The sequence below is a fragment of the Salvelinus alpinus genome, chromosome 28 (assembly GCF_045679555.1).
Source record: "Salvelinus alpinus chromosome 28, SLU_Salpinus.1, whole genome shotgun sequence".
Lineage (NCBI taxonomy): Eukaryota > Metazoa > Chordata > Actinopteri > Salmoniformes > Salmonidae > Salvelinus > Salvelinus alpinus.
In genome coordinates, this window is record NC_092113.1 from 47415746 (window position 1) to 47428302 (window position 12557).

A 12557-nucleotide genomic window follows, 5' to 3' on the forward strand; every position below is an offset into this window, starting at 1 on the left:
GGCTCAGATGGCGCTGGGGAGACGGATGGCTCAGATGGCGCTGGGGAGACGAATGGCTCTGGCCGGATAAGGCGCACTGTAGACCTGGTCTGTAGAAGGCGCACTGTAGAACCCCCCCCCGCCAGAACCTATGGAATGTTTTCGTTTTGTAGGGTAGATGACAAAAAATATTTAATTTATCGATCAAGCCATAGCAGTCATTCTCATTTACATTTACATTTAAGTCATTTAGCAGACGCTCTTATCCAGAGCGACTTACAAATTGGTGCATTCACCTTATGATATCCAGTGGAACAACCACTTTACAATAGTGCATCTAACTCTTTTAAGGGGGGGGGGGGGGTTAGAGGGATTACTTTATCCTATCCTAGGTATTCCTTAAAGAGGTGGGGTTTCAGGTGTCTCTGGAAGGTGGTGATTGACTCCGCTGACCTGGCGTCGTGAGGGAGTTTGTTCCACCATTGGGGTGCCAGAGCAGCGAACAGTTTTGACTGGGCTGAGCGGGAACTGTACTTCCTCAGAGGTAGGGAGGCGAGCAGGCCAGAGGTGGGTGAACGCAGTGCCCTTGTTTGGGTGTAGGGCCTGATCAGAGCCTGAAGGTACGGAGGTGCCGTTCCCCTCACAGCTCCGTAGGCAAGCACCATGGTCTTGTAGCGGATGCGAGCTTCAACTGGAAGCCAGTGGAGAGAGCGGAGGAGCGGGGTGACGTGAGAGAACTTGGGAAGGTTGAACACCAGACGGGCTGCGGCGTTCTGGATGAGTTGTAGGGGTTTAATGGCACTGGCAGGGAGCCCGGCCAACAGCGAGTTGCAGTAATCCAGACGGGAGATGACAAGTGCCTGGATTAGGACCTGCGCCGCTTCCTGTGTGAGGCAGGGTCGTACTCTGCGAATGTTGTAGAGCATGAACATATTCTGACCTCGTACCCAATGATCAGTGCTTTAGTTTATTATGTTGCTGTCCAGCGGTTCTGATTTTGCGATGCACCCGACTGTGCAATAAATAGCCATTTGAAAAGTTTTTGTGTGTATTTGATGTAATTCATATATGTTACAACACTTTGATTTTCACTAATAAATATGTTGAAATGGAACCAAATGATCTGTTTGTCTTAAGTCCTTTTTAAATAGGATAGATGGGCTATATGGTCTACTACGGTATAGGTTGAACGTTGATAGTCTGCCTATAACCAGCCTGAGTAGGCCTATAACTCCATTTCCTGTTCTTTTCAGAGTCTAGAGGAATGAATCACAATGGAAATGAGCTATTGTCAGGATGGTTGTCAGGTTGGTTGTCAGGCTATTGTCAGGCTGGTTGTCAGGTTGGTTGTCAGGCTATTGTCAGGCTGGTTAATGTGACGCGTGTCTGTTGAATTCGGAAAAATCCTCCCGCACTCTGACCCGCCCCACCTACTCAGCCAATCAGGAGCCGCTACAGCGTTGAGGCGGTGGCATACTGCATATGTTTAAACCGTACGTGCTAAATAGTATGCGGAGATTAGTAAATAGTATGCAGTTTAAGTATGTAGAACGCTAGAATGGATATTCGGACATTTGCAATGTTACAAAGTTTCATTTGACGGAAAGATGTGTGACTACTCCCTCGTGTGGCGGTATTAATGGGTTTACTTTAGAAGCGTCCTATTTTTTTGTAACTCTTCGGATACCTCTCTCTCCGGGCTGTAGCCTACGCAGCTAAAACGATTTAACAAGGTCTCTAGTGTATGACGGGCATTCTTTGATTTCGTTTGTAATTGTCGTTTGATCGCTGACACTAGAATTTTTTTTAAAACGGGAAATAGTTGAATGTTAATGACGTGCCATTTATTTTCTCGGTTGAAACGGTGAGCGGGTGAGTAACCTCCTCTTTTGAGATGTCAACCTGGCTTCCTGTTCTACAACATTATAAAACGAGGACATTGTTGTTTTTGACAAAGTAATTGTTGGTCGTCATATTGATTTCTGCGTAAACTGAAACGTTTTTTTTTTTAAATCGAATTCTGAGAGTATTGGCCTATTTTCCCACCAAGGACCGGTATGGATTTCCATCGCTCGGTTCCAGGCTAACACGGGCTATCAGTTGTCTTTCTCCTAAAGGCAAAGCTATTCTTTTATTTATTTATTGGTGAGTAGGACATTATTGTTTTCATATCATAACGGCTATAAAGACTGTGAGCTGGTGTTTGGTTTTTGTCTTTGCGTTTCATTCGTCTGGTAATTGTAGAACCAAGGCATGTTGGCGGGGCTTCACTGTTTACATTCTGTAGCTGTCTGGCGTGCTTAATTCCGGGTGAGTGATCCATCTACTTTCTATTACTAGCCTCGGCTACCGACGGACCACCTGCTGTATTAATATGTATTAGCCACGTTAGTTCTATTCCATTAGTAACCATGCAAATTGGTACATGTTACAATACTGTCTTCGGAATAGGGTATATTGTATTATCAAGTGAGGCATGTTGTAAAAGTAACATCTACTACTAGCCCATTTAACAGCTAAATGTGTCCTTCTCACGAAACTTCCTATTGAGTAACCGAGAATAGTATCTGTATTTATCTATTTCATAGTTATTATTATGCTTTTCATCAGATATTATGTATTTTACCAACATTTACCAACATTCTCATTACCATAACAGTTTTCAAAGTCCCCCCAAAAAGTTATAAACAAATCAATATTTCTAATATTCTTTTAACATTGCTCCCCCGAATGAAAAGGCCTGAGTTAAACACAAGACTGAAAATAAAAATATTTCAAATGAAATGATGCAATTATTAGCAAATTAAATCGGGCTTTCCCCCAATTTGAGCTCTTTAGCCGTTTCTGTAAGGAGAAATCCAAGTGGGGGAGGGGGTGTTGGAGGGGGTGTTGGAGGGGGTGTTGGAGAATAAGAACCTAATTCTCAAGACATATAAATTAATTAACTTAACTTGTGCTCATCTAAGTACATCATCTGGTATACAGGGGTAATCTACTATCATCTATAATCTACTACCATCTATTATACAGGGGTACTCTACTATCATCTATTATACAGGGGTAATCTACTACCATCTATTATACAGGGGTAATCTACTACCATCTATTCTACAGGGGTAATCTACTACCATCTATTATACAGGGGTACTCTACTATCATCTATTATACAGGGGTAATCTACTATCATCTATTATACAGGGGTAATCTACTATCATCTATTATACAGGGGTAATCTACTATCATCTATTATACAGGGGTAATCTACTACCATCTATTATACAGGGGTAATCTACTATAATATATTATACAGGGGTAATCTACTATCATCTATTATACAGGGGTACTCTACTATAATCTATTATACAGGGGTACTCTACTATAATCTATTATACAGGGGTAATCTACTATCATCTATTATACAGGGGTAATCTACTATCATCTATTATACAGGGGTAATCTACTCTAGTCTATTATACAGTGGTAATCTACTATAATCTATTATACAGGGGTAATCTACTATCATCTATTATACAGGGGTACTCTGCTATCATCTATTATACAGGGGTAATCTACTATCGTCTGTTATACAGGGGTAATCTACTATCATCTATTATACAGGGGTACTCTGCTATCATCTACTATACAGGGGTAATCTACTATCATCTGTTATACAGGGGTAATCTACTATCATCTGTTATACAGGGGTAATCTACTACATCTATAATCTACTATCATCTATTATACAGGGGTACTCTACTATCATCTATTATACAGGGGTAATCTACTATCATCTGTTATACAGGGGTAATCTACTACCATCTATTATACAGGGGTAATCTACTACCATCTATTATACAGGGGTACTCTACTATCATCTATTATACAGGGGTACTCTACTATCATCTATTATACAGGGGTAATCTACTATCATCTGTTATACAGGGGTACTCTACTATCATCTATTATACAGGGGTACTCTACTATCATCTATTATACAGGGGTAATCTACTATCGTCTATTATACAGGGGTAATCTACTATCATCTATTATACAGGGGTACTCTGCTATCATCTACTATACAGGGGTAATCTACTATCATCTGTTATACAGGGGTAATCTACTATCATCTGTTATACAGGGGTAATCTACTACCATCTATAATCTACTATCATCTATTATACAGGGGTTATCTACTATCATCTATAATCTACTATCATCTATTATACAGGGGTAATCTACTATCATCTATTATACAGGGGTACTCTGCTATCATCTATTATACAGGGGTAATCTACTTTCATCTATTATACAGGGGTACTCTGCTATCATCTATTATACAGGGGTACTCTGCTATCATCTATTATACAGGGGTAATCTACTATCGTCTGTTATACAGGGGTACTCTACTATCATCTCTTATACAGGGGTACTCTACTATCATCTATTATACAGGGGTAATCTACTATCATCTGTTATACAGGGGTAATCTACTACCATCTATAATCTACTATCATCTATTTTACAGGGGTAATCTACTATCATCTATTATACAGGGGTAATCTACTATCATCTATTATACAGGGGTAATCTACTATCGTCTGTTATACAGGGGTACTCTGCTATCATCTACTATACAGGGGTAATCTACTATCATCTATTATACAGGGGTAATCTACTATCATCTGTTATACAGGGGTAATCTACTACCATCTATAATCTACTATCATCTATTATACAGGGGTAATCTACTATCATCTATAATCTACTATCATCTATTATACAGAGGTACTCTACTATCATCTACTATACAGGGGTAATCTACTATCATCTATTATACAGGGGTACTCTGCTATCATCTACTATACAGGGGTAATCTACTATCATCTATTATACAGGGGTAATCTACTATCATTTGTTATACAGGGGTAATCTACTATCGTCTATTATACAGGGGTAATCTACTATCATCTTTTATACAGGGGTACTCTGCTATCATCTACTATACAGGGGTAATCTACTATCATCTGTTATACAGGGGTAATCTACTATCATCTGTTATACAGGGGTAATCTACTACCATCTATAATCTACTATCATCTATTATACAGGGGTAATCTACTATCATCTATAATCTACTATCATCTATTATACAGGGGTAATCTAGTATCGTCTGTTATACAGGGGTAATCTACTATCATCTATTATACAGGGGTACTCTGCTATCATCTATTATACAGGGGTAATCTACTTTCATCTATTATACAGGGGTACTCTGCTATCATCTATTATACAGGGGTACTCTGCTATCATCTATTATACAGGGGTAATCTACTATCGTCTGTTATACAGGGGTACTCTACTATCATCTATTATACAGGGGTAATCTACTATCGTCTGTTATACAGGGGTAATCTACTATCATCTATTATACAGGGGTACTCTGCTATCATCTATTATACAGGGGTAATCTACTATCATCTATTATACAGGGGTAATCTACTATCATCTGTTATACAGGGGTAATCTACTATCATCTGTTATACAGGGGTAATCTACTATCATCTATTAAACAGGGGTAATCTATTATCATCTATTATACAGGGGTACTCTACTATCATCTGTTATACAGGGGTAATCTACTATCATCTGTTATACAGGGGTAATCTACTATAATCAATTTTACAGGGGTAATCTACTATCATCTATTATACAGGGGTACTCTACTATCATCTATTATACAGGGGTAATCTACTATCGTCTATTATACAGGGGTAATATACTACCATCTATTATACAGGGGTACTCTACTATCATCTATTATACAGGGGTACTCTACTATCATCTATTATACAGGGGTAATCTACTATCATCTGTTATACAGGGGTAATCTACTACCATCTCTTATACAGGGGTACTCTACTATCATCTATTATACAGGGGTACTCTACTATCATCTATTATACAGGGGTAATCTACTATCATCTGTTATACAGGGGTAATCTACTACCATCTCTTATACAGGGGTACTCTACTATCATCTATTATACAGGGGTAATCTACTATCATCTATTATACAGGGGTAATCTACTATCATCTATTATACAGGGGTAATCTACTATCATCTATTATACAGGGGTAATATACTACCATCTATTATACAGGGGTACTCTGCTATCATCTACTATACAGGGGTAATCTACTATCATCTGTTATACAGGGGTAATCTACTATCATCTGTTATACAGGGGTAATCTACTACCATCTATAACCTACTATCATCTATTATACAGGGGTAATCTACTATCATCTATAATCTACTATCATCTATTTTACAGGGGTAATCTACTATCATCTATTATACAGGGGTAATCTACTATCATCTATTATACAGGGGTAATCTACTATCATCTGTTATACAGGGGTAATCTGCTATAATCTATTATACAGGGGTAATCTACTATCATCTATATTCTACTATCATCTATTTTACAGGGGTAATCTACTATCATCTATTATACAGGGGTAATCTACTATCATCTATTATACAGGGGTAATCTACTATCATCTGTTATACAGGGGTAATCTACTACCATCTCTTATACAGGGGTACTCTACTATCATCTATTATACAGGGGTAATCTACTATCATCTGTTATACAGGGGTAATCTACTACCATCTATAATCTACTATCATCTATTTTACAGGGGTAATCTACTATCATCTATTATACAGGGGTAATCTACTATCATCTATTATACAGGGGTAATCTACTATCATCTGTTATACAGGGGTAATCTACTACCATCTCTTATACAGGGGTACTCTACTATCATCTATTATACAGGGGTAATCTACTATCATCTATTATACAGGGGTAATCTACTATCATCTATTATACAGGGGTAATCTACTATCATCTATTATACAGGGGATACTCTACTATCATCTATTATACAGGGGTAATCTACTATCATCTATTATACAGGGGTAATCTACCATCATCTATTATACAGTGGTAATCTACTATAATCTATTATACAGGGGTAATCTACTATCATCTATTATACAGGGGTAATCTACTATCATCTATTATACAGGGGTAATCTACTATCATCTATTATACAGGGGTAATCTACTCTAGTCTATTATACAGGGGTAATCTATTATCATCTATTATACAGGGGTGGGGGGGTGGAGGCCCCTGGGGGGTGGAGGGTGGAGGCCCCTGGGGGGTGGAGGCCCCTGGGGGGTGGAGGCCCCTGGGGGGTGGAGGGTGGAGGCCCCTGGGCATGTAATCTGACCATGGCAACTGAACTGTAGAAAGCTGGTGAACCTAATTTACCCATCTAGCTAATATGTCCAGTTGTTAATCAACATTCCTGACTGGTTATAATTAGCTCTCTAAGGTCTGTCAGTGAATGACATAAGAGGGAAAATGGCCGTTCGATACCAAATTAATTGCACCTTGTGCAGCCATTCTACTATTACAACTCTCGACACAAATAAGTTGAAATCTGAGCTGAGTTTAGGGATGGGTGATTTACCATATTTTATGATATACCGGTATTGATGCAGGGACCGGTTTGGGTTTTTACTTTACCTTCTATAGCGCTTTCTCTCGGTGCCACTTTCCATACAGACCTAACCACTCCACCTGTCAATCAAGGAGCACATTTGATGTTCCTCAACCAGGAGACACTTGCGTTCAGTCTGCATGGTCAAAGCAGCATATGCAACAATGTTGATGACAACAACGCTGTTCTCACTTTGCTTCTTAATATAAATCCACAGCGTTCTATAATGACACTATTAGTTTGTGTTTCATACATCAGCAAACCGCTAGTTTGTCTTTTCTTAGCAAGTTGCCCTAAATCTTGTGAGATGCTAATTGTTAGCCGCTAATGCTAATCGCTAGCTAATAAATGTACTAAGAGCAAACGTAGCTAGCTAATACAGGCTGATAATACCAGTGATGGTGTAGACCTAAATCAGCATGTTGTTTGTGCAACAGTATCTACTAAACCAAAGAGGAATATGCAAAACAAGAATATGTTAACTACATGAAGTAACCAAGAGAAAACATGCAATGTAGCCAAAGCTTATATGGTCCCTAGGAAACACTTATCAACACTTTAGTTCCTACCCTGTCGCAATAACTCCTCCCTGGCATTTTAGTTTGTTGTCATCTCAAACAACACTGTATTCAAAGTGCCTACTCTTATATTCTAACTATAGAATTAGAATAGTCATTCTATTTCCATGATTCCAACAGTTTTGCTCTACTTGGCAAGTCAAATCGCAATTGCAACAATTTGCAATTTGCCCATATCGTGCAGCCCTACGTGGCAGTGTGGAAATTCTCTCAATTGAGCAGTGGTGTAAAGTACTTAAGTAAAAATACTTTCAAGTACTACTTAAGTAAAAAATACTTTCAAGTACTAAAGTCGTTTTTTTTTTGGTATCTATACTTTACTTTCCTATTTTTATTTTTGACTACTTTTACTTTTACTTCACTATATTCCTAAAGAAAATAATGTACTTTTTACTCCATGCATTTTCCCTGACACCCAAAAATACTTGTTACATTTTGAATGCTTAGCAGGGCAGGAAAAGGGTCCAATTCACACACGTGTCAACAGAACATCCCTGGTCATCCCTACTGCCTCTGATCTGGAGGACTCACTAAACAGAGAACATCCCTGGTCATCCCTACAGCCTCTGATCTGGAGGACTCACTAAACAGAGAACATCCCTGGTCATCCCTACTGCCTCTGATCTGGAGGACTCACTAAACAGAGAACATCCCTGGTTATCCCTACTGCCTCTGATCTGGAGGACTCACTAAACAGAGAACATCCCTGGTCATCCCTACAGCCTCTGATCTGGAGGACTCACTAAACAGAGAACATCCCTGGTCATCCCTACTGCCTCTGATCTGGAGGACTCACTAAACAGAGAACATCCCTGGTCATCCCTACTGCCTCTGATCTGGAGGACTCACTAAACAGAGAACATCCCTGGTCATCCCTGCTGCCTCTGATCTGGAGGACTCACTAAACAGAGAACATCCCTGGTCATCCCTACTGCCTCTGATCTGGTGGACTCACTAAACAGAGAACATCCCTAGTCATCCCTACTGCCTCTGATCTGGAGGACTCACTAAACAGAGAACATCCCTGGTCATCTACTGCCTTTGATCTGAAGGACTCACTAAACACAAATGCTTTGTATGTAAATGATGTCTGAGTGTTGGAGTGTTCCCCTGGCTATCTGTAAAAAAAGAAAGAAAATGCTGGCATCTGGGTTTCTTAATATAAGGAATTTGAAATGATTTATACATTTACTTTTGATACTTAAGTATATTTAAAACCAAATACTTTTAGACTTTTACTCAAGTAGTATTTTGCTGGGTGACTTTCACTTTTACTTGAGTAATTTTCTATTATCATATCTTTACTTTTACTCAAGTATGACAATTGGGTACTATTTCCACCACTGCAATTGAGTGCAGGAAATGCAGAAATTATAAAAGTGCTGAAATTTGTTTTGGTTGAAGTTGAATTGAACAGTATAAACCAATCAGAATGGAGAAAGACACATTGAAAACACTTAGAATGTATGTGTTGCCACTCCCTAGCATCACTCACTACTCATAAAGCAAATGTACAACTTTTAATATAAAAAAATTAAAATACCGTCATACCGTCCAATTTAAAAAAAATACCGTGATATAATATTTAGGCCATATCGCCCAGCCCTAGCTGTGTTCCTAAAAAATATATACACTACCATTCAAAGGTTTGGGGTCACGTAGATATTTGTGTTCCAATGGCACGTTGTGTTAGCTAATGACCAACATCCCTCTGTGAGGCACATGGATCCCCCGCCAGCAGTTTAGAACAGGTTCAAGCCTGGGCCTAGTCCTTGTTGACGGGAACATCCTGGGCCTAGTCCTTGTTGTCAGTTGACGGGAACATCCTGGGCCTAGTCCTTGTTGATGGGAACATCCTGGGCCTAGTCCTTGTTGACGGGAACATCCTGGGCCTAGTCCTTGTTGACGGGAACATCCTGGGCCTAGTCCTTGTTGTCAGTTGACGGGAACATCCTGGGCCTTGTTGACGGGAACATCCTGGGCCTAGTCCTTGTTGTCAGTTGACGGGAACATCCTGGGCCTAGTCCTTGTTGTCAGTTGACGGGAACATCCTGGGCCTAGTCCTTGTTGTCAGCTGACGGGAACACCCTGGGCCTAGTCCTTGTTGATGGGAACATCCTAGTCCTTGTTGATGGGAACATCCTAGTCCTTGTTGATGGGAACATCCTGGGCCTAGTCCTTGTTGTCAATTGATGGGAACATCTTGGGCCTAGTCCTTGTTGTCAGTTGATGGGAACATCCTGGGCCTAGTCCTTGTTGTCAATTGATGGGAACATCCTGGGCCTAGTCCTTGTTGATGGGAACATCCTGGGCCTAGTCCTTGTTGATGGGAACATCCTGGGCCTAGTCCTTGTTGTCAGTTGATGGGAACATATTGGGCCTAGTAGTTGTTGATGGGAACATCCTGGGCCTAGTCCTTGTTGTCAATTGATGGGAACATCTTGGCCCTAGTCCTTGTTGATGGGAACATCCTAGTCCTTGTTGATGGGAACACCCTAGTCCTTGTTGATGGGAACACCCTAGTCCTTGTTGATGGGAACATCCTAGTCCTTGTTGATGGGAACATCCTAGTCCTTGTTGATGGGAACATCCTGGGCCTAGTAGTTGTTGATGGGAACATCTTGGGCCTAGTCCTTGTTGTCAGTTGATGGGAACATCTTGGGCCTAATCCTTGTTGATGGGAACATCCTGGGCCTAGTCCTTGTTTTCATTTGATGGAAACATTCTAGAATGTAATGAGCAAAGATGTGGAAGTAACATGACCAGACATTTAACCAGCTACCACCCACCTATCAGTTAAGGTGTGTTGTGTTTGGCTATTGTCGTTGTTGTTCTTTAGATTATAATATTATACAACCAGGTAAGTTAACTGAGAACACATACTCTTTTAAGGCCATGACCTGAGGAAGAGTTGCAAGTGAGAGGTGATTTACCTAAAACATAGCAGTCTGTGTATTCCTATGTATCTGGATGATAATATAGTAATACTACCTAGCACCCATTTTTAGTATGTTATGTGATCCCTGCAAGAATTGAACCCTCAATCTTGGCGATGCTGGCGATGCTAGCGATACACTAGCGCCGACAGAATGGTTGTCTCGCTTCGAGTCCTTAGGAAACTATGCAGTATTTTTATTTTATTTTATGTATTACTTCTTACAGAAGAGGCAGACGGAGCGGCCTCCTGGTCAGGCTCCGTAGACGTGCACATCGCCCACCGCTCCCAAGTATACTACTCGCCAATGTCCGGTCTCTTGACAACAAGGTAGATGAAATTAGAGCAAGGGTTGCCTTCCAGAGAGACATCAGAAATTGTAACATTCTCTGCTTCACGGAAACATGGCTCACTCTCGGGATATGTTGTTGGAGTCGGTTCAACCACTGGGCTTCTTCATGCATCACACCGACAGAGATTAACACCTCTCTGGGAAGAAGAAGAAGGGCGGGGGGTGTATGCTCCATGATTAACGACTCATGGTGTAATCATAACAACATACAGGAACTCAAGTCCTTCTGCTCACCCAACATAGAATTCCTTACAATCAAATGCCGGCCATTTTACCTCCCAAGAGAATTCTCATCAGTTATCGTCACAGCTGTGTATATCCCCCCTCAAGCAGACACCATGACGGCCCTCAAGGAACTTCACTGGACTCTATGTAAACTGGAAACCATATATCCCGAGGCTGCATTTATTGTAGCTGGGGATTTTAACAAAGCAAATTTGAAAACAAGGCTACCTAAATTCTATCAGCATATTGATTGCAGCACTCGCGCGGGCAATACACTGGACCACTGCTACTCTAACTTCAGGCGATGCATACAAGGCCCTCCCTTCGGCAAATCCGACCACAACTCCATCTTGCTCCTACCGTCTTATAGGCAGAAACTCAAACGGGATGTACCCGTGACTAGAACCATTCAACGCTGGTCTGACCAATCGGAATCCACGCTTCAAGATTGTTTTGATCACGCGGACTGACAAATGTTCCGAGCAGCCTCAGAGAATATCATCGATCTATACGCTGACTCTGTGAGTGTGTTTATAAAGAAGTGCATTGGAGATGTTGTACCCACTGTGACTATTAAAACCTATCCTAACCAGAAATCGTGGATAGATGGCGGGATTCGCGCAAAACTGAAATAACTCAGAGAGGCTGCTGCCTACATAGAGACTCATATCACTTGCCACTTTAATAAATGGATCACTCGTCACTTTAAACAATGGCACTTCAATAATGTTAACATATCTTACATTACTCATCTCATATGTATATACTGTACCTTATACCATCTATTGCACCATGCCTATGCCGCTCATCCATATATTTATATGTACATATTGTTATTCCTCCCTTTAGATTTGTGTGTATTTGGTAGTTGTTGGGGAATTGTTAGATTACTTGTTAGATATTACTGCACTGT

At 40.4% G+C, this 12557-nt stretch overlaps 1 protein-coding gene across 8 annotated transcripts in view; it reads left to right on the forward strand.

The window, feature by feature from the left end:
- The first annotated feature begins 1452 nt into the window (after positions 1–1452).
- Positions 1453–12557, forward strand: part of LOC139557951 (transcription factor E3-like) — a 55880-nt gene continuing 44775 nt past the window's right edge. For 2 of the 8 annotated variants that reach the window (XM_071373319.1, XM_071373322.1), the window contains exon 1: positions 1454–2124. The gene's annotated coding sequence lies outside the window, so the exon portion shown is untranslated. Of the gene's footprint in view, positions 2125–8582; positions 9208–11294; positions 11398–12557 lie in introns of those variants that run through there. The other 6 variants (XM_071373320.1, XM_071373325.1, XM_071373321.1 and 3 more) reach the window with 5 other exon arrangements.